This window comes from Xiphophorus maculatus, chromosome 17 (assembly GCF_002775205.1).
Source record: "Xiphophorus maculatus strain JP 163 A chromosome 17, X_maculatus-5.0-male, whole genome shotgun sequence".
NCBI classification, from domain to species: domain Eukaryota; kingdom Metazoa; phylum Chordata; class Actinopteri; order Cyprinodontiformes; family Poeciliidae; genus Xiphophorus; species Xiphophorus maculatus.
The window spans coordinates 779,492-803,450 of record NC_036459.1 but is presented as its reverse complement, the minus strand read 5'-3'; the positions used below and the strand labels follow the sequence as shown (position 1 = coordinate 803,450).

The 23,959-nt window shown below is 36.6% G+C and overlaps 1 protein-coding gene across 2 annotated transcripts in view; it reads left to right on the top strand.

The window, feature by feature from the left end:
- The first annotated feature begins 370 nt into the window (after nucleotides 1-370).
- Nucleotides 371-23,959, top strand: part of LOC102234387 (plexin-B2-like) — a 142,367-nt gene continuing 118,778 nt past the window's right edge. For both annotated transcript variants that reach the window (XM_023350590.1, XM_005811200.3), the window contains exon 1: nucleotides 371-749. The gene's annotated coding sequence lies outside the window, so the exon portion shown is untranslated. The remainder of the gene's footprint in view (nucleotides 750-23,959) is intronic.

Here is a 23,959-nt window from a genome sequence, read left to right as displayed (position 1 = left end):
CTGACCTCTGACTTAGATCTTAGCACGAGATTTATATTTTAAAAATAATTTATTTATTGGACTGATGTGGTATAATTTTATGAAAATTTTAATTCTAGGAATTGATTAGCTTTAAGCTAGTTCTCAAAATAAATAATTGCCTTAAATGTATTACTGTCTGTGTTTAAGCTTCTCTAAAATAAATTGATATATTAATTAGATTAGAAATTTGTCCAAATTTGCTTGTGTATTGTTATTTTATCCACTTTTTGGGTGTTTTTGTTTTTTCCATGTTCAGAGTTTTTGTTCGGAAGCGTTTTACTTTGAAAGTGAGCAGCCGGAACTTCCGGTGGTAACTCCTGGGGACGTGACGCAGCTTCTCCAGCCTTCGGGGAGTTTAGCGAAAGGAAGAGGAGGAGGAAGAAGGACAGCTCTGCTCCCGTCTCATTTCAAAGCTCCTGGAAGGAGAAGCAGCTGGATGTGAGCTCCGCTTCTTCTGGACTCGTTTTCGGTCGCAGCGGACTCGGACATGTAGATTTAACCGAGTTTCATGGCGGACGAAGGAAAGAAAAAGAAATAAAAATCTCGTTTTTTTTTTTTTTGGTTTTTTTTTTGTCGTGGGAATGTCGTTCAACTGAAACTTCAGGAAACACTCAAGGATTCATTTCGGTCCGAATCGCTTTCCTCGCAGCAGGATGTGAATTTGGGAACTTTTCAGCACCGGGAGTTTATCTGAAGCGCATTTTGTGGGACACCGGGAGGATTCAGAGGTAGGTCCGTCTTCTGTCACTTTCAGGCGCTGCTGTCAGACTGACGGACAAGTTTTCCTCATTTTTTAAACAACTTTTAAAGCTTCAGGGGAGAATTTAAAGAGAGCAAAAGCTTTATTTTTAAGAGCTCTGAGTACTAAACGTGTTTGGATAATCTGGATTATGACCTAAAATAAGATGCTGTGTGAAATATTGATTGATCAGTTAGCTTTAATGGCTACAGCTGCTAAAATCATTATTGAAGCAGAAAAAAGCTTAAGAATGGGTCAAAAATGTTGTTTTTTGTGTTGAATCCAGATGTTTCTGCTTCTTTGACTACAAATGTTACATAAACTGAATTTTAGTTCTGATCTTGTGAGTTTGGACTAAAATAGACTGAGAAACATCTGCAGCATGTTTAGACTCTGCTTTGCTGCTATTCTGACTAACAGGAACATCCAACCAGATTCATTATCCTGCTCAGCTCTAATAGAAAACATTTGACGGGGTTTTTCTTGGTGCAGATGCAGGAAGTGCTTCACATTTTTGGACTGTTGGGTTGCAAACTAAACCCTGAGCAGAAGCCAAAAAAGAAAAACAACAGTTGCATAATCTGAATCTGCTGGACTGTTGGGTCATCATCAGTGATCAACACTAATGACTCCAAGTTTTCCATTCATCTCTTTAAATCTTTTCAAACTTAAATATAAACTTCATTACTGTGATTCTTTTTCTGGTTAAGTGTTGATTTTTCCTTCAACATTCTTGTGACATGAGCGGTAAGTTAGTCCAACCAGAACCTGCTGTGGTGAAAACTTTGTTAATGATTCAAAGCTGAACAGATCCAAACTGGCCTTGTTGCTGGATTTAGAGGAATCATGTTGGATGTTTGGATGGATCACAGGGTATTTCATCAATCTGATCTTTCCCAGCGTTGCGTGTCGAAGCTGTTTATGAAAGTTGCTGACCTCGTTGATGAACTCTGTGGACTGCACTATAATAGATTAGTCAAGGCAGATCAAAGGGCTTTACGTGATTAAAGCACAATAATCAATTATGAAACAAACAATCCAAATTACATTTAGCCAAATTCCATCATCAATATTTACCATCACTGGCAGCTCTAACCAGCTGGGTTTGAGCCTTGATTTAAAGGAGCTCAGTGTTTCTACTGTTTTGCAGTTTTCTGGGAGTTTGTTCCAGATTTGTGCTGCGTAGAAGCTGAAAGCTGCTTCTCCTTGTTTGGTTCTGGTTCTGGGGATACAGAACAGAACCAGAACCGGAAGACCTGAGAGGTCAGGAAGGTTGGTACAACAGCAGCAGATCTTTAGCTGTTCAGTGATTTATTAACTAACAGAAGTATCTTAAAGTTTATTCTCTGAGCTGCAGGGAGCCAGTGAAAACACTGCTGCAGTAATCAATGTGACAAAATATAAACGATTAGTTTCTCTAGATATTGCTGAAAATGTTCTTCAGGTGGTCGAAGGCTGGCTTTGTTACTGCCTTTATGTGTTTCTGAAGGTTCAGGTCTGAGTTCAGGTTTCAGCCTGATCTCTAGTTTCCATCTGTACTAACTGAAGCTGTGTGTTGACTCCTGATCGTTCTGTGTTAATAAGTTCTGTTTTTGTCCGTCTGAAGAAAGTAATGGCACCAACAGACATTAACTTGTGATTGGAGGGTTCGGAGTCACCTGGTGACATCATAACATAGAGTGGCATGTCATCTGCGTAGTTATGGTTGTTAACCTGATTAATTGTTGTGATCTGAGCTATTTAGAAGTTAAGTAGAAGTGAACTGTTGCAATGATTCATTCGTTCTCAGGAAAACGTCAGTCAGCTCTTCCAAAATAGATTTATTTCACAATTTTGAAAGTAAACCAGTATAAAGGCGACGTATTTGCTGAGTTTGAGAAATTTCCAGCCTGTCGTGTTGGAAGAAAAACATTCTTGACCTCTGTTCCTCCATTTTTCTGCACCGTCTTGTAATATAACTGAGAGATTCTGCTAATCAGAGCAAACATAATGAAATCCACCTACATCATCATGTAGGTGGATTGTACCTACATTTTCCCCACTTACAATGTCTGTTTAGACAGAAAGGAATTCATCACTTTCTGCTCTAGCTAGCAAGAGTTCACACGATAAAACACATCGGATAAAACCTCATCATTGTTCCTGGACGGTTTACAAACTTTTTATACAGGAAGCTTTGTCAACCATAAAAGAAAATAGATCCTGGCAAACCTGTCTGATTATTGAACGTGGCTTAAGTAGAGGATGGAGGTTCTGTTGGTTTGTTTATAAAGGCACCTGTCAGAAATATGTGGACTACACTGTACGTGTTTCAGTCTGAAACCTGTTTGAGAGGAATGCTGCCGATGGAGTCGCTCAAAAAAACATTTTGTTCACAGGAAGTTATGGTGGTGAGGTCAGAGTTGACTCAACCCGGCCTGAGATATGATCTCATTTTTCTGCTCTTAGCTTTAGTTTTCAAAAAAATGAAAACTTTTTGCAATAATGTCAATTCCTTTATGATTTTTTTTGTAATTATTTTTTTATTTAGAAAGACAGATTTCCATCACATTCGTTAATTACAGCTTTACCCATTTAAGATCGTACATAAGTATACAACCTGAGAATCCAAGTGATTTTGTCCATACTGGTATTTTCTTTTACAGACTAAATTCCTGTATGTTTTATGTCTAAAAAATTCCATTTAAATAACCGACACCATATATCAACAAAATAAACATTTCATTTAAACCCTTTCTGCTCATAAATTATTAAATTAATAGACATATGAGCTTAACAACAAAGATATTCATATTTTCTGTTATTCAGGTTACTCAACCATCAAACTGGAGCAAATGTTTCAGGATCATTCATGGAGCATCTTTAGAAATGTAAAATGTGGATGCTAACATTAGCATTAGCTACATCTTTAGCATAGAGATGGTATTTAGGCTAGCTGATAGGCTAACTCCTTTTAGCACAATTTGAACAAAACAGTCTTTTCCATCATCCAATCAGATCGTTAAGCAGAAATTAACCCCCAGTTGGCCGAGAGAAGAAGCTTCGTCCCCCATCACTGTGCATCAGCTTTATGTTTGTACCAGAAACACGCAAATACAAAGGTTCCTCCCAGAAATCCTGTGTAAAACAAATAATAAAGTAATGCAATTTTAAAAAAAAACATCTATGTAATTGATTAATCAAAATTAATGTATTAAAGTTCTGGCCCTAATATAACTACACAATAATAAAATTGTCAGAGTGCAAAAATGCAAAAACACAAAATCTTACTAAGGAATATTTGTCTATTTTGTAGTGCAAACATCTCAGTACATTTGAAATAAGACTAAACTAACTTACAAGTAATTTTTCAGCAAGATATAAGAGCTTGTTCTAAGTAATAAGAATAAGACATTGTGTAACTTAAGGAGCTTTTCAAAAGTTTATCAAATTGATTTTGCATTCAACCTGTTCTTGTATGGCTCTGCCATCTTTATTCCTTTATCAACTGGTTCCACTAAAGAACATTACTAGTTAATCAATTTGAACTAAATTTAAAGTAGTAAGCCATTAATTAATAATTAATTGTAAACTGATTAATTGTTAAAAAACAAATGAGAATGATTTGTCAAAGCAATCTTAAATATTTGCCGCGTCCCGGTGTGTGTTTGGTTTGTCCAGCTGGTAATGAGCTGCTGTGAGCTCAGAGCAGTGATTGAAGACGGCCGTCTGGCTGATTGCCGATCTGGTCTGCCTCCTCTTTAGAAATGATAACATGTGAAACACCTGTGGCGCCGGTGTTCTGGGAGTTAGCTCGCAGTGACGCTGTGGGATGAACGTTGTGGGGGTAAATTGATGCGTTGGGTTTAAAAAGGGTGTAATGACCGCAGCTTTAATTGCACGGCTCGTCGTTTGCCTCCGGTGGATGCGGTCCGGTTGGTCTGGTGATGAATCAGTGGCGTTCCTCCTGCCTCGGCTGCACAGTTCCCTCCCCGTTCACGGATCACTTCACTAATTTTCTGCCATTCAAGCTCAATTTAAGCAGCTTTGAGGGAATCCAGCATGGATACGTGGTGCATTGTGGAGCTGAGGCCCTGCTGAGGAGCTTCAGATGGTGAGGCCGATCTGCATCACATGTGTGGACCGGTCCTGATTTTTCATCTCATTGTTCTCTCTCTCCGTTTCCAACAATGCAAAATATTCTAAGGGCTTCAAGTCCCAGTTTCTCTGTAATATTCATCTAAAGTTTTTGTGAGAAGGTTTGTTCTCAGAAAAGTGCAGAACTTTACTTTTTACTGTTACAGACTTCAATAAATTCAACTTTTGAGTAACATCCATTTTTAGTGTTTATTACTTCGGACAAAATCCCATGAAAATGACAAACGTTTGCACAGATTATAAACCAGTGTATTATCAGCTTGGCTGCAGTGTGAAGCTGATAATACTGTTACCCAGCAGGCTGTTGCTAGGCAACCAAAGAGTGAGCGAGTTAGTTGATTCCAACTTAGCTTAGCTAGCCGTGAGAGGTTGAGAAGCTAAAGCATTTTCTCTACCTACATCTCCCAGAATGCTGTGCGGTTCTGGACCGGAGTCCAGTGACTAGTCTATATGTTGAATGTTGAATATTCTATCTGACTGTGTGTCTGTCGTGATATATACTGTTATTTATTTATTGTCCAGCCACAGATTTAGCTTAAAATCTTTTCAGGTCCCAAATTTCTCCTCAGGTTTTCACAGTTAGTGACGGCGTGTTGCGTCTGCGGCGCCGCAGCTCATCTGTGAGTGGAGGACAAGGTTGTATGCTGACCTCCAAGTAAGGAAGTCAGGAATGCGCGGTTCTGGCAGATTCTATCTGGCGCCGGCGTTGTGAAGCGGAGAAATAATAACAACGCAGATTCAGAAAGGATCCCCTGCTGTGCATGCTGCAAACTCCAGAAGCACAGCTGCAGCAATTAATTACTCTGTCACTCAATCATTTAGTTATTAATGGCTATAAATTCCTTGATGTGCTCAGAGAAAAACACCTGAAGCCAAACCCAGCTGGCTGACCAGGAAGGCTCGCTGCTTTAGCTCCTCAAAGTTAGCAAACACAAAATCCTACCAAGTATTTTATCTTATTTTCTACTGCAAATGTCTTAGTTTAGTCTTATTGTAAGTGAACTAACTTACTAGTAAAGATAAAATAAGATAAAATTGTTACAATGACTGATTATTTCACTTGTAAGTTTGCAAAAATGTCTCGTTAGTGCCAGTGAAACTAGTACTTTTAAAAAAATAAATATTAAGGAATTATTTACTTAAAACAAGCTTTTGGATACGTGATGAATTTCTTTTTTTTTTTGCAGTGCAGGTCATTTTCTGCAGCTGGTTCAGTTTGTTTTATCGTAGTCAGTTTGGGAACAGCAGAGGTTTCTCACCTGCATTTCCAATTCAAATACTAAACTGTACATTCACTGCAAAAACACAAATTAGGTTCAAGTGCAAATATCTTAGTTTTGTCTTAATCCAAGTGTACTGACTTACAAGTAACTTTTCAGCAAGAAATAAGAAATATTTACGGTCAATAATTCATTAAAATATATGAAAAAGTTCTATTTATATTTACAGATTATTTCACTTATAACAAAACATTTTCCCATGTTGTAAATGAAATAATCTCCCTGTGGAACTACAACTTTTCCTTCATATTGTTATGAATATTAAATAATTACTTACTTAAACCAGCTCCTATATGTTGCTGAAAAGTTACTTGTTAATTAGTTTGTTTTATTTATTTGTGTACTAAGATATTTGCAGTAAAAATTAGACCAGAGTTTTAGTAAAATTTTGGGTTTTTGCCTTGGTGTCATATTTTTCTGCAGCTGGTTTAAAGTTTGTTCTTGTGAACAGCAGAGACTCGTCGCTGACATTTTCAGCTCAAATGCAAATGAGCCTCTGCGTTGTGACAAACTGTGAAATAATCTGTCGATTTAATGTCGTTTATTTCTGTGACTCTGCTGAAGGAGATTTCTGGTGTGTTTATGGAAGCAGAGCAGAGATGTAGACGTTCTGCTGATTGTTTCCTTATTTCAGTCCGTCGGCCGCATTGCGATGCTCAGGGAGGGAGAGGGGAAAATCCCATCAACACGCCGCACATTGTCTTGTTGATGGAACAATTTGTACATCAGTTTTGTCGGCATCACGCTTTTGCAAAACTCCCAAGAGTGCAATGTCTGCAGTCTTTCAGCCGTGAGGCGTCATTTTATTTCACCCCAGATGGCCTTTAAGCTTCATCATCTTGACTGGCGATACATATGCACGCCGCTTGTAGCCACCTGTCACCCACTCAGCAGCAAAGCATGATGGATCCTCCTCCGCCGCCGAGTGAAGAGCGGCGGGCGCGGAAGGCCGTTTAGCAACCTGGGCGCCAACTCCGTCTCTCCCCGTTAATTCAGCATCCCGTCAGTCAGAAGCGAGGCGCTGCTCTCCAGAAAGACAGAGTAATCATTAAGTGAATAAAAGGCTTTGCTTGGTAAAGAATGGAAACATGAAAGGAGATGCAGAGACAAAAAGCAGTGGAGGAGGAGAGCTACAATGCCCTTCAGTCTAATGATTCCAGCCAACTTCTATTTTCATTTCTCTTCATACAATGGCTTTAATTACTAGCTGATCTTGTTGTGTAGGTCTATTGTGTGGGCTGGTTGCAGAGGATCAGAGGTTCACCATGTGAAGAGATGGATCCATCTGAGCTAAAAACAACTTTCATCATCTTAGACGTTCAGTTTGGGGGGAAAAATCCCAAAAAGCTTTTGAAAGAGTTTCTACATTTGTGTTAACGTTGAAAAATATGTTTGAAAATACGTCAAAAATTAAGATGAAACAAATAAAAAAATTTACATAAAAAAGAAGTTTTAAGATTTTATGTCTTCAATACGAAAAAGGTTTTAACAAATAAAATAAAAAGGAACAAGTTTGTAACTAAATTAAAAATATCAACAAAATGTAAACATTTAAATAAATAGAAGACAGGTTTTATGATAAATGTACAATCTAAAAAATATAATTAAAAAATAAAATTTAGATATTTATATTTCATATTTAATTAAAATAAATAATAAAAATACTTCCAGAGTTACCATTAGGTACATTTAACCAATGTCCAACCCAGTTCCAGGTTTCTCCTCAGGGTTCTGATCACTTTCATTGATCAGAACCAGACGGATGAGAAATGATTTTACAAACCAAGTCTCAGAAATTTCATTCAGCCGCAACAAATTCCCCTAACCAGCTGCAAACAGGTTCCTAATTAAAGGAAAAGTTGATAAATGTCCCGTCTTCTTCATTTTCTGCGTCCTGAGGGGTCAAACCGGCAGCGAACCGCCAGAGGAAAGAGACGGTTTGTAGAAAATGAACCTGATTGAGAGTTGCTGCTGTTTAGGTGGATGTTGCATCAGCAGGAAGGTGGGCTGTTTATATCTAAATGTATTATACTGCAGATGAGATAAGCCCTAGAACTTAAAGTTTAGGTATTTACTTATAAAATAACAGAATCTAGTTTCTGTGGCTTTAGCCGAGCTGAAACAAAATTTAGTTTTTTTACAGTCGGCTGTGAAAAGAAAGTCGTGCACAGATTACATGTTTGCTCAGCTGCAGAACCAGAGAACGAACGCAACGCGTTTCTATCAACGAGTGACCAAAGGTTGTGTTTGCAGAAGATGGAGCAACAAGTGTGTGTGTGTGCGTGTGTGTGTGTGTGTGTGTGTGTCCTTGACTCCTTTCTGTTTGACCGCAGCATAAAAGCTCAGAAGCTCGTTCAGATTCGCTTCTCTTCTAACTCAGGTGTAAAATCTCTTGTAATCTTGCATTTTCTAATGAAACAGAATCATAAAGATTTTTGACATTTGTTTTGGAAAATATGGATATTAAGCTGCATATGCTAATAAGGTCATGCTAACAAAACTTCAGTTATGCTAGCATGACTGTGTTAAAAATGATTAATCTCTGCTACTCATTGTTTAGCTAACATTTTCATCATCTTAAGACATTCTGATAAAATTGTCTTAATTCTGCTAATTTTATTCCTATATTTTCATAATTAAAAATTCTTCTACTCAGAGAAATGACAGAAATGAAAGCTACTTTTTGAAAATATTTTCTGTCATTTCTAATCTTTGTTTTTGCTTAAAATCAGATATTTTATTTTTAAATCCATGTCAGGCAGTAATCTGGCTGGGATGTGGAAAGTTTTTGGTTTCCAGTGGGAATGTCTGTGTTGAGGAAATCCTGGAACATCAATCTGGACTCGGCGGCGGATATTCCCGCTGCTTCACATCTACACTCTGAATTTCTGCACACCTGGACCGTTTGTTGACATCCAAACCTGACCTGTGATAAGATCCGGGCGAGTTGCACTTTTGCCAAAGTGAAACCCAGTGTGTGTGTCGGCGTGTGTGTGTGTGAGCGCAGCGTGAAGGGCATCAGATCTGCATGGTTCTGTGCTCTTAAAGGTGACGAGGTTGTGTGTGTGTGTGTGTGTGTGTGTGGGCTGTGATTAAAACCAGGTGTGGCCTAATGACAGCGGCTCTGACGCCTGCAGCGCTCTGCAGATTGTGGGGAGGAAACGAGACGACCAGGAACTTCTACTGGTCCCAGTTGTTGTAACTTGTATTAATTGTTCATGGAGCTCTAATTTTTAGGTTTTTGTTGTTCGTGCTGCATTAAAACAAAAAAGAAAAGAGAAGAAATGACAAATAACAGAAATTTCTTTCAAAAATTGTCTTTTATTTCAGTCTTCCATTCTGTGAGTTGTATGACAGATTTTCAGGGCGAGAATATAGTCATAATAATAGAAGAAGAACAAATTTTACCAGTAAAAACTTCTTAATATTGTGAAACTTTAGCAGAGTTATCAGGGTCTGATGTGACTGGCTCAGTTCAGAAATAAACAGTAAACTGTTTGATTCAAAGTCCTGAACTGATAATAATTTAATGCTGATTTGTTAAAAGATGAACACATCTATAGCAAGTCTAAAGTATAAGACTTTGGAGTTATATCAAAGTTATTTTGATGCTCAGCATTCCTCATTTAAATTTTAACTTATACTTTGTACTTTGCTGAGTTTAGTGTTTGATCTGCCGCTCGCTTCCTGTCAGAAATCAGCAGAGATTCTGGCGTTACGTTTCCTTCCATGTGGCGAAAGCAGCAGAAAACTTCCTGACATCGAGCTGCGAGTTGTTTCATCTTTAAACTGGATGATAAATGTAAAAACTGTTATCATAAAGTAACTAATACACTTTGGTATAAGTTATACTCCTCTTTTACATTGTTTGTTGTTTTTTGGTTTGGAGTTCTCATAAATTTACTACTTTTTTCTGGTAATTGAAAGAAAAAATCCATTATAGATTTGAATTTAAAGTCCGAATAATTAGAAGCTGTATAACAAACAAGATGGCCGCCTTGGTTGTGCTGACTTCACTCTGAACTATGGAAATCCAAGGAGCCCATTAATGAAACAGAATCCAGGTTTTACTAAATTAAATCCTCAAAAAGCAAATATTTGATGAATTGTTAACCCGATAATCGATTAATTGTGCGTTGGGACCGTGTTTTCCCCGCTGGTAGTCGAGGTGTGTGTTCTGCAACATTAAGAGCCTGCATGGTGGCCTGGCAGTGTGAATGCATGTCTGTGTGTGCAGCTTGTTTCACATGTGGTCTGCTTCCTCCCCAATCGCTTGGTGGGGAACTTTGCACACAGACGGCAGCTGAAGAACGCGTTGCACGTTGATCCGGCCGCGCGCTGACCTCCCGACCGCAGGAAACCCCGACCGCATTCCTCTCCTCCTCCGCTCCTTCAGGAATCATCTTCTCTCACTTCGGGTTTCTAAGTTTCTGATCTTCTCTGCTATTTAGAGCTCATTCAAATAGCAGAGAATGAGCAACGGCTCAACCAAAGCCATTCATTCATTGGCCTTGGTTGGCAGAGTGGATCAGAAATGCTAATCATTACGAGAGACGAACCATTCAGATTTCAAATTGATTGTTTTTAAAGTTTATAGCTTTTTTTAAAGGAAGTTATTCTACAAAATTCACATTTTGCATGTTTTTGTTTTTCCATTTTGGTTTCTGCTGCTTCTAAAAACAGCCTTAGCACTTAAAAACAATTAGTTGTGTTTTTTGACATCTGGAAAACGAGCCGTTTCAAAAGCCTTCCAAATGTAACGTCACAAATCCGGCAGTGCCGTTGCTAGGCCGTTGCTAGGCTGGTGGAGTTCTGTCTGTCTGTCTGTTACTTAGCAACCCAAGTGGAGCTCCAGCATGATTGGTCAGCTAGTTTTACTGCTGTATTCGCTGTACAACGGTGTTTTGTTGATTTACTATTCGGTTGCATGATATACTCTGCTCTTTTATTAAATAAGATGGAAAATGATATTTTTTTCAGGCTTGTGACGCCCCGCTGGATGCCAGGCTTCCTCGTTGCTTCTTTAACGTCATTAGATCAGATGAAGTGTTGTGGCTTTGGATCCGTTGGCCTACTTCATGTTGTCAGACAGGTTCTTGGTTCTGGGCGTGGCTAATGAAACTGTGTGTTTTTCTATAGATTGGTTTTGAAACCTTTCTCCTTATCATAAATGACTCATTATATTCAGATCTGTCGTGAGATAATTTGGGTAGATCTGTAAGGGAGTTAATTCTGTTTTGAACGTTTATTTTCTCTACTTTTCTCGTTCTTTTTGGACAAACTGGGACCAAAGCCAGAGCTCCTCCAGGGCTGCAGCTGCTGGATGTTTTCCAGACTTTGTGAGCAGAAAGAGCCACACCTTGCTGTGTTAACAGCGACTGAAACTGGTTTATTATTCAACTATATGGCCGTCATTGTCTGATCAGAGGGAACGTCTAACTGTAACCTGAGTGTGAGGCTCATCTGTGATGGCCTCCGTAACGCTGCTGCCTGTCTTTACCTCTGGGTTCCTCAGAGTCGACTTCGTCTTTGTTTTGGTTCTGACCCATTTATGAAAGCTAACAGGATTACCCAGCTGTGTCAGAAACAAACAAAGTCTTTTGGCTTTGTGGTGAAGACCTCCAGGTCAGATTAGAAATACTTAGCCCTGGGCGATACGGCTTCAAAATAAAAGCTCATTTTTATTTTTTTTCATTTTCAAATCTTTTCAAAAAGTGGTTTTTAGTTTTATGAAAGGTACGATGGAGTTTCAGGCTCAAGCTACAAGAATTTCTGTTTACTTGTGAAAAATTGTCATAATATTAGCAGAAAAAAGATCAAATTTGACCAGAAACAGAAATCCTGGATAGTTATGATGTGATCCCTTCAGTCTGTGTGGCTCTTTCTTCGTAATAAACTCAGTTGTTTGCTTGAGGTTTCAAAGTCCTGCTGTTGATAATAACTTGATGCTGATGTGAAAAAAATGATTGATTTATCTGTAAAACTAACACAAGTATAACTTTACAAGATGCTCAACTTTCCTCCAAGTTCTCATAAGATTAGCTCTTTATTCTCCCAATATTACAACTTTACTCTAGTAATATCATCACTTTGTTGTATTATTACATGCAATAAAAACTTATTTTCTCGCATTTAACTTGAATTCAAAGTCCAAATAATTAGTAGCTGTAAAACAAGATGACCGCCCTGGCCGCGCTGACGTCATCATGAACCACGGAAACCCAACGAGTGGTTTAAAAAAAAAAATCAGGTTTTTCAAAAGTATCTGTTAAACCAATAAACTGATTTATCCTCTGCTTAACATCCTGGAGTTGTTTTATTTGTACTTCGGTTCCTGTGTGAAGTAGAGCATGTCTTGGCGGATGCTGGTTGTTTCAGTTTTTCGTTGTGAAGTCACCTCACACCCTGACGCTTGCAGTCGTTTGGTTTCTGAGTCACGTTGGAGGCATCAGGGTCACATGGCGCCATGAAAGCAGCGCTGAGCCTTTAGTTGTGCGGTAAGCAGGCGTGTTGTGCAACAGCTGCTTACAGTGAGTATTTGTGCTGCTTTTCTGTGTTTAGTTTGCTTACAGTTCATGTTGTTCTCATTTCCTGTGAGTCTCAGCTTGGCTTCAAGCCTTCCTCTTTATTTCTGCTGCTTGGCTTCGTTCTTTTGCCTCCTCAGGTTTCCTTGTTAGCATTTTCTCAGGAACATTAAACAACAAAAGAAGCAGCTTTTCTCTTCTGCTTCTCTCAGCCACAAAGTTCCCCTTTTCTAAAACCTGAGGATTTTTGCTGTTTAAATTTAGTCTTTTAATTAGAAGATCTGCTTTTCCTGCAGATGTTTCATATCATCCATGTTGGGGCGTTTCTCACCGGCTGCTGTTTCATCTGTTAAACATTTTAAAAATCTCGTTTATGTTGAGTAAATTATTGAATGACTGGCTGACTTTTATTTTTGAGTGTTTTTTTCCTAAATATAATATACAGTTTATTTGTCAATAAACTGTATTTAAGTTGCTGCTATTGGCTACACTATTTCTTCTTTTAATATTTTTTAATTTTTATTAAACATACTCGCTCTCATTTGTACTCGATTGTATTTTTTATTAGTTTTTTTGTGTTAGTTTATTTTAATTAAATAAAAAATGGATAAATCTGTACTTTATTTAGTGATTGCAAATAATTTATCTAAAATAAATTAATAAAATTGGAGCTAATACAAATTAAATAAAATTATGATTTAATTAAATAAGTTATCAATTTCTGTAGTTGATGAAAATAAATGAACACAAAAAAGGCAAATTAAAAACTATAAAATAAAATGTAGTAAAAAAGAAATTATATTTATTTAAAAATTAATACCATAAAATTAATTTAAACATTTTAATAAAGTATAAATAATAAAAGTAATCAAAGTTAAATTTAAGTTAACAAATTAAAGAAATGGAGATTTAACTGACAAATAAATTAACATTAAAAATAAAGTAATAAATATTACTCTATAAAAAGACAGACTGCGGGTTTATGACAGGATTTTTCTAATGTAACTAGAGAAATAAATACTTTGTCCCAGAGTAGCAAAAAAACAAAAATAAAACTTTATAAGATGATAAATTCCCTGATGAACCAAATTACACAAACTGATGTCATAATTCAGGAATTAAAAAACATTAAACGTTCTAAAGTTTGTCTGAAAGATTTAAATAAATAAAAAGGCTTCAGTTTGTTTTCTTTGTGGGGTTTTGTTGAGCGATTCTGAGCGGTCAGTATCTAACCTGCAGCTGATAAATCCGTTCATTAGTTTGTTGCTGATCCGGTAACATTCAGGACAGCTCACTTCCAATCCCAGTTCTTCCAGTTGCTTTTACTGGTTGCAGATGTGATCTATAGTTTTCACTTGAGTCTTGTCTTCAAACCACATGATGTGGTTTTAACCCTTTATTGACTTGAATCAAAGTCTTCTTATTAATCTTCTTAATTGAGTCATTGATTAAATAAAGTCAGATTTATTAGCTATATTTAGTCTTTACACGTTTTCTTTTTAAATGCCATAAAGAATAAATGAGTTTTTCGAGTTGGAGTAAATCTTGATCCTCCTTGTGTTTGTTGTTTTGTTCAGTCTTTAGTTCGTTTCTTCCTCTGTGTCCAAAACAAAGCAGTAAAATAAAGCTTTAGCACTTTTTTGCTGCTAAATGAAACCAAATGTTGTTGTCTTTTCTGAACAGCAGCAGCAGACTCCGGGTCGGGTTTAATGCCCTGCTGTGAGTTGTGTCAGCAGTTTTCTGACTGTTGGTTTGTCTTTTTAGAGAGACTTTCTGTGTGTTGTGCATGAGGTAATTTTAGCTTCTCAGTGGGGATTCCTGGCAGAATTAAGAGCAGATCAGAGGGTTGTGGGAAGGTCAGGACATCAGCGCTCCGGTTCCGTCCATGTCCTACAGATATCCTGTCAATGTGAATTAAAACCTCGTTTCCATGCAACTCGCCGTACGTGGGTTGAATAATTGGTTGCACATTTATTTGGTGAGATATGAACGGATAAACATCCTGCAGCTGGGCTCCAGGAAACCAGGCGGCTGCAAAATGAAAAACTGACCTCAGCTGATGTTCAGGAGGAATTATAGATCTGGGATTTAAATTATAGTTTAGTTTTATTTTGTTTGTGAAGTAGATTTTACAGTGAATTTCATATTTACCAAATAATTTTGGTCTAGATTTCAGTGCAAACATCTCAATACATTTGAAATAAGACAAACTGACTTCCAGTTAACTTTTCATCTTGCCAATAATTCTTGAATATTTACAAGAAGAACTTTTTCCCCTGGCAGATTATTGCACTTATAAAAATACATTTTTCACAGGTTATGAGTGGAATCCTTGAATATTGATTATAGCGTGAACATTTTCTTATATGTGTCAGTTGAGCTAATTCTCTGTCAATATTCAAGAATCGTTGACTTAAAACTAGTTGAAAAGTTACCTGTAATTTAGTTTACTCTTACTTCAACTGAGAGATGTGCACTGGAACCTAAACCAAACAAACTTGGTAAGATTTAGTTTTTTCAGTGTATGAAGCATTTTGTCAAAATGCCATCAACAGAATCATAAGGCAGATATGATGAAATATGTTGATCAATGTTCCAGATTTTAGGAATCATTCAGCTCTCGGTGGCTTTTTAGCTTTAACTTAAAGGATGTCAGTGTTTCGGTGGTTTTGCAGTTTTCTGGATTTTTGTTCCAGATTTCAGGTTCATAAAAGTTTTTTTAAATCTGTTTTTCTTGCTACAGGAAACACATTTTTTAGATCTTGCATCTGAAATGCATATTTCAGTTCTTCTTCTCTTGTTTTTTAAAAACAAACCCAGACGTTGGTGGAGGGAGTAATGGTTCTGATGAACTGGAAAGCTTGTTTTACTGGTTCCTCCCTCTTTCTCCCTCTGGGATTTTTTATGAAGCTCGTTGCAGTAAAGACCGTTTGACCTCTGAGGTGACTGATCATCTGGATTCTTCTCTCCCTCACCACTTTTTCTGTCCTTTTCTCACGTCTTAGACTTTCCCCCATCATTTTCTTTTTCTTCTCCCTCTCTAAAGCGAACCCCTCCACTCCCAGATAATAAAAACAGGAAACTAAAGGAGGGTTTCATTAAAAGCTGCATTAATTGAGACAGAAAGCTCCATCAGTGATGTTTACTCGTCGAATTAGTGAAGTCTCTGCAGGTCGAGTGACTGCGTCCTCGCTGATGAATATTCTGCGTGTCCCTCGCTCTCCAATGAGCTTAATGTTGTGTCAATTAGAGAGGAGGGGGAGGGGTCGTAAAAGGCTGTAAACACACACACACACACACACACACACAGATGTGTTTACATTTCCCAGCTGCTGCTCTGATTATGAAGGAGTGTGATGACGCTGCGGTCAAGTCGCCGTCGTACCGCTCAGTTTGAAAACATTACAGCCTGATGGAAATCAAGGATTTATGACCAGAGATAAACTGAATGTTTTTACTAAAGTAAAAATGGTTCTGGATGCAACTTGAGCTTTATTTATCCAAAACCTAGTCTTGATACTAGTTAATACTCACTGTGTTCTGGCTAACTAAACCAGGAAACAGTTATTTACAAACTATGCTAGGGCTGCAGCTAACAGTCATAGAGTAGTAATCGATTATTCTGATGTACGTAGCTAATGCTAATGTTAGCGTCCGCATGTCATGATCAGTCTGCTGGTTGGATATAGGGCTGAAACAATTAATCATGATTAATCGACTGAAATATTTGTCAACTAATTTAGTAACTCAAATACAAAAACATATTTAGAGCAGTAATGAAACCAAAACTATACATTCAGCATAAAACACATTTCTGTAAATATGTTTTACTAAAACTTACTTTTAGTTTCACCTGGTTCAAATTCACTAAACATTTTTGCATTTTAGGCAATAAAGTATTTATTTTCTTATTTACAAAAGGAATTGAATTATTTTTTATTTGCATTTTTTTAAATGTTTTTCTAATGTATAAGAAAGTTTGAGGTTGAATGAAAAATCTTGATTAATCAATTATTAAAATAATTGCTGGGTGGAAATCTAGCTGAATAATCTAACAAATTAATAATAATAAATGTCTTTGTTGTTGAGCTCACATCTGTTTATTCAATAATTTAGCAGCAAAAAGGGTTGATTTGAATTGAAAATGTTGCTTATTTTGTTAATATATAGTTTGTAATTAATTAATTAGAACCAGAAATTAACTTAGTTTTTAAAATATTTTAAAATAATCTGTCTGACTGACTCTTATCAAAATTCACTGTTTTAAAAGTAGCAGAACAATAAATATTAGCATAACAGTGATAAAAGATATAACTGAAGTTGGTGTAATGATCCAGATTTAAACTGTTATTATTTTGTTTTCTTGTTCTGCATAAATAAAATGTAACCAAGACAAAACCGTGCGGAACTCCAGGCTTATTTAAAATTGAATATAACAGCAGAAATATTTAGGTGAACCAGGTCAGAGCTGCAACATTTAAGAAACTAAAAAGTTTCCCAGGTGTCATTTAAATAAACGCCTGGAGTTGATCACGTCGCTGTTACACACTTACACAAATAAATACGGACTGGAGCACATTTTCCTTCCTCATCTCGTCTGCAATTATTCCAAAAACATCTTTTAGCTAAATTTAAAAATAATGAGTGGAGAGCCTGACTGGTGTGAGGTGAAGGTCCTGGGAAAGTTACTGGTTTTGAAATGGAAATGTGGTGATTGTCTGTGGGAGGACGTGGATGTGAAGCAGCATGTGTGTCTCCACAGGAGGCAAACGCCGCATCTTATTATGAACCAGTGGCAGAGGGGCTGATGCCAAATAAAACAACAAAAACATGTTTTAAGGTCATTTCTCAAGGACGTTGGATGCTGATAAAAAATTATAAAAAGCACTTTTGGTTACAGTTTGCCAGAAACTGACATGTTTTATTGTTGATGCATATATTTTAATGAATCTTGGCGGTTTTGTTAAAAAATGTTCATAATAGTGGTGGCTGTTTATAATTTATTGTGAAAAATTTCTTTTTATAAGACTTTTGATTCTTTCTTATGATGAATTTCATCTATTAATACAAAAACCAAATGACCAAAAATTTATTTTTTTCAAATTTCACCACTGTTTGCTCAGCCTTATTAAGTATCAGTACATTTAAAAATGTCTAATTAAATGCAGTTACTGTGCGTCGTTTAGTGAAATAAATCACTTTCTAGAAGGAAGTGTCGTCCTGAAGAAGGAAATGTTTCAATACGATTCATGAATGTTCTGATCCTGTTTGGTTCAGATGTTTGGACTAGAGTTCATCGGTCTTTAAGTTAATTTAACGTCATAATTTAACTTCACTCCTCATTTTGGGGGCATAATTATCATCCTGTGATGATAATTGGCTTAAATAGACATACAGAAATAAATTAAAGTAGTCAGACATGGGAAGAAATGCTTTAATATTCTCACTGTGTGTTAACTGTATGTAAATATTAATAATAGGACTCAATTAATATTTGAATAAATTCAGTCTGCAATGAATTAATCAAAATTAGTCACATATTCTATATAAATATCTAATTATTTTGCTGCCAACCACTTGAAATGGCACCAATTTCAAGTGGTACCATTTCAATTTGATGGTTGAATAAACTAAATATCTTTGTTGTTGATAATTCAGCAGCAAAGAGTTTTTAAATTGAAAATATTTATTTTGTTATGTAGTTTGATTAAAACAGTAAACGTGTAATTGACAAGTAAGCAGAACAAAACTGCAATTTTAAACATTGAAAAATCCTTTTTACAAATATTTGCTGTGATTCTTAACTTAATGAATAAATATATTCATTGGAATTTTAAATTGCCATTAAATTTATGTTCATCAGTTTGTGCCAAAAAAGCCCAAACAAAATGCTGCAATCACAGGACTTAAAAGGAAAACGCTGCAATTAGAGTTTTAAAACTCTTCGTCTGTCCAAAAAACTAATGTCCTCCAGGCCAACAGGGGGAGCCGACCAACAAATTGAACCTCAGTAAAGACGGGATGTTAGGATTTGACAGGATAACTGAAAAAAAGATGGAGGAAGAAAGAAAAGCTTCATGACTTTTAGAAAGAGAAGAGCAGCATTTTTATAAAGATATTACTGACTCTGGACTCCCCCTAGTGGTGTGGAGGACCTCCATTTTGTGGCGCAAGATTGCAGCATTTCATATTTGCTGTTTTTTGGCATTTGTGCCATTTTCCTTGCGGTTGCAGCATTTTTCATTGAGTTTTCTTTTGTTGCATTTGCTTTTTGTTTGCACTAGTTTGCATATGAAGCTGCAGGTTTATTTGCTATGAGTAACTTTACTCTGTCATGTATGATTAAAACTCTACTTTCTTTTATTGCCTTCTTGGTGTTTGCTTGTTTTCTTGGTGAAAACAAGCAAACAGTATGATTGTACCCAACATGTCCCACCTCTCTACTCATCACTCAACTATCCGAACCGAATTGCTTCAAGCTTCATATTTTTACGTTTTTTGTTTCCTTCCATCTGTTCAGTGCTTTGTAGAAATAAAGTTTTGTTTGAATGTATCTGCATCATTAATGTTGGTGGAATCTCACCAAATTAATATATTTATTTAGAAAGTTAAGAGTCACAGCAAATATTTTAAAAGAATTTTTTAGAACAATATATAAAAATTGCCATGGAAATAATTATGTTTTAATAATCACAGTGATGCTATAGGTTGGATTTTTAAAATCTAATCATAAACTTACATTCAGAATGATAAAAACCCAACATGGCAGTAAATCCATTATAAGTTATTTGTTCTCCGTTTCCCATACAGCTCAATAATAATTACTCCGGCCTGCAGATTGCTGACTGTTTGAGGCTGGAGGAAGATTCCAAAGTTTCCCCAGCAGTGATTGCTCCATCTTGTTTTTGTTCTGTCGCCTCCATCAAAGCAGGTGTCCTAAGTTTCACTTTCTATTCACCTCAGATTTCTCAGTCTTATCTTTCCCTCCCTCTGCGTCTCGTTTTTCCTCCCTCCCAGCGACGTTCTTTTCTTTTTTCCCCTTCCTGTTCCTGTTGTTGTTGCTGAGCTTTGGACTCTGGCTCTCGGTGACACAGACAGAATGATCTGCTGCTCCGCTCAGGAAATTAGACCTTCAACAGCCTGTATATTGGAAATGAAATTCCTTTGAAAGCTGCTGATAACACCTGCCTGGATTTAACTGGACGGTTTTGTCTGCAGACTCCTGATTAGCGCTTCAATGATTTCTGTTTTTTAAAACTGTATTTCTGCACAGGTTAAAATAGAAAATGATCCATCGGTTTGCGTTGAAGGATTCATTCTCTGAGGAAATTACAGTCGACATTCCCTGTGATTTCATGCTAAAGACATGTCTAGACGTGCTAAATACAGTCTTTAATCCTGATATCACAGCAACAGAAACCAAAAACACATCTCTAGTTTCTGTTTGCAAAAATTCAATTTGTAGTAGTTTATTTTCTGAAATGTTTCACCTTAATGTCTAAAAAAACATTTTTTTTATTTTTTTTTACACCAAATCTTACCAGGTATGTCGAAGTATGATTGAAAAACAAAACTTAACTCATAAGTTGGCATGACACATGATACATTAAAATAAGCTCAATTAGGGCGTGCCGTGGTGGTGTAGCGGTTAGCGCGACCCATATTTGGAGGCCTTGAGTCCTCGACGCGGCCGTCGCGGGTTCGACTCCCGGACCCGACGACATTTGCCGCATGTCTTCCCCCCCTCTCCTTCCCGTTTCCTGTCAGCCTACTGTCATATAAGGGGCACTAGAGCCACAAAAGACCCTGGAGGGGTAAAAAAAAAAAAAGCTCAACTAGCATTTTTTCTTCTTTTTCTCTTTCTACCAAAAGCTGGATGATGATGAGTCTTCATTCTAGTTTTTTCTGGACTAGGCTTTTTTTGAGGGACAATTTTGACATTTTGTTGTTTTGATTATTTGGAATTGTAAAACTTTTCCATTTACAGTGTAAAATATTCATTAGAATTTAAAGTTTAGTGATAAATGAGAATGTGTTGCATTATAATACCGTTATTGTCTTCATATTGCTGAAAAATTGTCTTGAAACAAAAATAGTATCATTTATTGCAATAACTTACGGTACAATTTATCATGTAGCAAAGTTTCTTCTTGTTATTTTTTGCCTACTTACAAATAACTTCTTAGCAAGATATAGAAGCTTGTTTTTAGTAATAATTTCTTAACATTGATGTAAAAAGTTCTAGTTCCTCTCATTTAAATTTTAACAAGACATTTTTCCTGTTATGACTGAAACAATCTGCTGTTGGAGTTGGTACTTTTTCATCAATATTAGGAATTATTTACCTAAAATAAGCCTTTATGTCTTGCTGAAAAATTACTTGTAAGCTATTTTTGTTTAATTTTAAGTGTACTGCACTAGAAACAAGACAAAATACTTGGTAATATTTTTGCAGTGTAATTCTTATTTGGAATCTTAAAGGTGGTGAATTTGAATATCTTTGGATCATTATTTCCCATCTGCAGATAAGAGACATTAACATCGTTTATTGCAGTCGTCGTTTTGTTTCCTCTTCAGTCATTTTAGATTTGACATTTCCAGGCTGATTGTGGAGCTTTCTGTTCATCATCAGTCCTGCTCTTCGTTTCCTACCTGGTAATATTAAAATTCTTTGGTCGAACGTTTTCAGAACCGTTAATTTCCATCGCCGCAAATTTGCCAATTTGTCCTGCAGGCAGTTTGTTACCCTGAACAGAAATCCCCATTAACCTTGAGGCTGAAGCGTTTTGCCAAGCTCCAATTAACCTCTGCACCTGCTCGGCTTTTTGTAACAGCAAAGATTGGAGGGAAAAGACTCAGAACTTCAGTTTTTAATTTTCTTTATTTTTGGAGAATTATTTTTTCTCTTTCTGGATAATTGCTGGAATAGTGATCACAAGTTAGCTGGATGATTAGCATGATCATAATGAGGTCTGGGGGATTTTTTAAAGCTTTTTTTCTTCATAGTAGTAGAAATGTAAACATCCATAAAACAGATTTCTGTTCCTTCACGGGAGATTCTAGGTTGAATTTCTGTCACCGGATGTTTATTTTTAGGCTCCAGTTTCCTTCTTGGTTTCAAAACGTCAGAATAAAAGCAGAAGTTTAACAAGATCTTGATGCTCGATTCCATTTTTAGCTGAAATCCAATTTATTTATTTTTTTTTATGCTATTAAATAAATGCGATTGCAGGCAGATTTCTTTACGAGCTGCTAGCACAGAAGTATTGGTTAAATTATTATTGTTCTTTATCACGTTATTTTATATGTTTAGCCACAGCCTTAAGCTAACAATCACTGTTGCTAACAGAGCTAATAACAACAGTTTAAGGCAGTGGTCCCCAAACTACGGCCCGCGGGCCAGATGCGGCCCGCCTCCACATTTGGTCCGGCCCCCTGAACAATACCAGAGTATTTTCATATATGTGCATTTTTATTTGATAAGTTGGACTTTTGCAATAAAATAAATGTTCCTTAGTAATGAACTTTATTTACTATTAACTACTAGTTAGTAACTATTTTATACATGCATATAATTGACCCTAACCCTTTTTTTTATGTGGAGAACCCAGTGTTATTTGGTTATTATTTATTTCATAAATAGTGTTATTTCCTGACTTTTGTTCTCTGAAGAATCCAGAAAAGGTTATTTGATTGTGCTTTCTGAAAAACAATACATTTTTATGTTTAGCACTCTTACAATCGTCACACTTTTTCTGTTACAAACTGACCCCGGCCCCCCATCAGAGAAGGGACAAGTTATGTGGCCCTCACAGGAGAAAGTTTGGGGACCCCTGGTTTAAGGACATTAATTGTATCTAATCTTTAAAGCTATCCTAAATTGGCTCATTCTGCTAACTACACCCTGTGATATCAAATGTAGCTAACCATGCTAATTATGTTAACAATGCCAATGCTAAATGTAGTAAATCATGGTTAATCAGTGGCTAGGTTATTTGTTTTCAGTGTAAGTGTCAGAACAATGCTAATAGTGCTAAAAACCAACTTCTAGTGGCATTAGATGTAGCTAACCATGTTACTGGGGAAACGTTGCTAACAGAGCTAAAAGCTGCGTTTACCCCCGTTTCAATAAGCTAGAATAATGACGTAATGATGCTAATAGCTACAGTTTTGGGTGCTAACTGTGCTAATTCTGCTAACAAACGAAATGACCAAGATTTGAACAAAAGCTTTTTTTTATTGTTAGTGTTTTTGTAATTCTGATTATAGATCATTATTTGTGTCAAAGTGTTTTAAATCTTTGCCAAGTTCTCCTGTTTCAAGATCGCAAGTTCAAGTTTATTTTGCTCATAGGACCTTCAAATGTTAAAACCAACAGCCTCTATGTGATCAGGTTCCCTGGAGACCCGGTGAACAGGATGGTGGATGGTTCTGACCTAGTGGGAACTTAAATACTGAAAATATTTAATTTTCACATAATGTGTAACAAGTTGTGATTTGTCAGATGAAGTTAATGATGCAGCTTGTTTCCCTGCTTCTTCCACTATCAGTTCTTGTTTCCTTTGTCCTCCTCGTTCTTCAGCAGCATGTGTATTTTCATCCCAACCTCACTTCTGCTGAGTGCCACCATACAGCAACTCTGAGCTTATTGAATAAACCACAATCCTGCTTCAGAGAGCCTGGAGGACAGATTAGATTTCACTCTGTTTACTTTCCCTCCTGCGTCTCCTGCTCAGCGTTCTGTGACCATCCACTCGCATCGTGTAAAACTAATGGAAGCATGTCCACCCATCCACAAACACGCATGCCAGAGACGGTGAGGGTCAGCGAGTGCGAATGAAATCTGGGGTCATCTTTGTTCAAACTGACCGGGCTGCAGAGCAAATGCAGACAAATAAACATTTCATATTGGAAAATTGACACAAACAAAATAAGGTGGAAGTTGGGGTGAAAACAGTAAATGTTTGATTTGGTTTAAGAGCTTTCTGATTTTCAAACTTTGCAAAAATATTCAAGATCTTCCAACGTTTTCCAGATTTTTTAGGTTTCAATGTTTAGTAGTGGATTATAGGAAGCAATAACATTTTGTTTACAAGACTTCATAATTAATTTTATTTGTTTCTGTTTATTTATTTGGGATATTTAAAGTGTCTTCCAGTTCCAGTTCTGATAAATGCTAATTAGAATTTTAAGTTTTCTTGAATTATTATGCCATTATTAACATTTTATTACTTGAAAATTATCTCAAAACAACAATG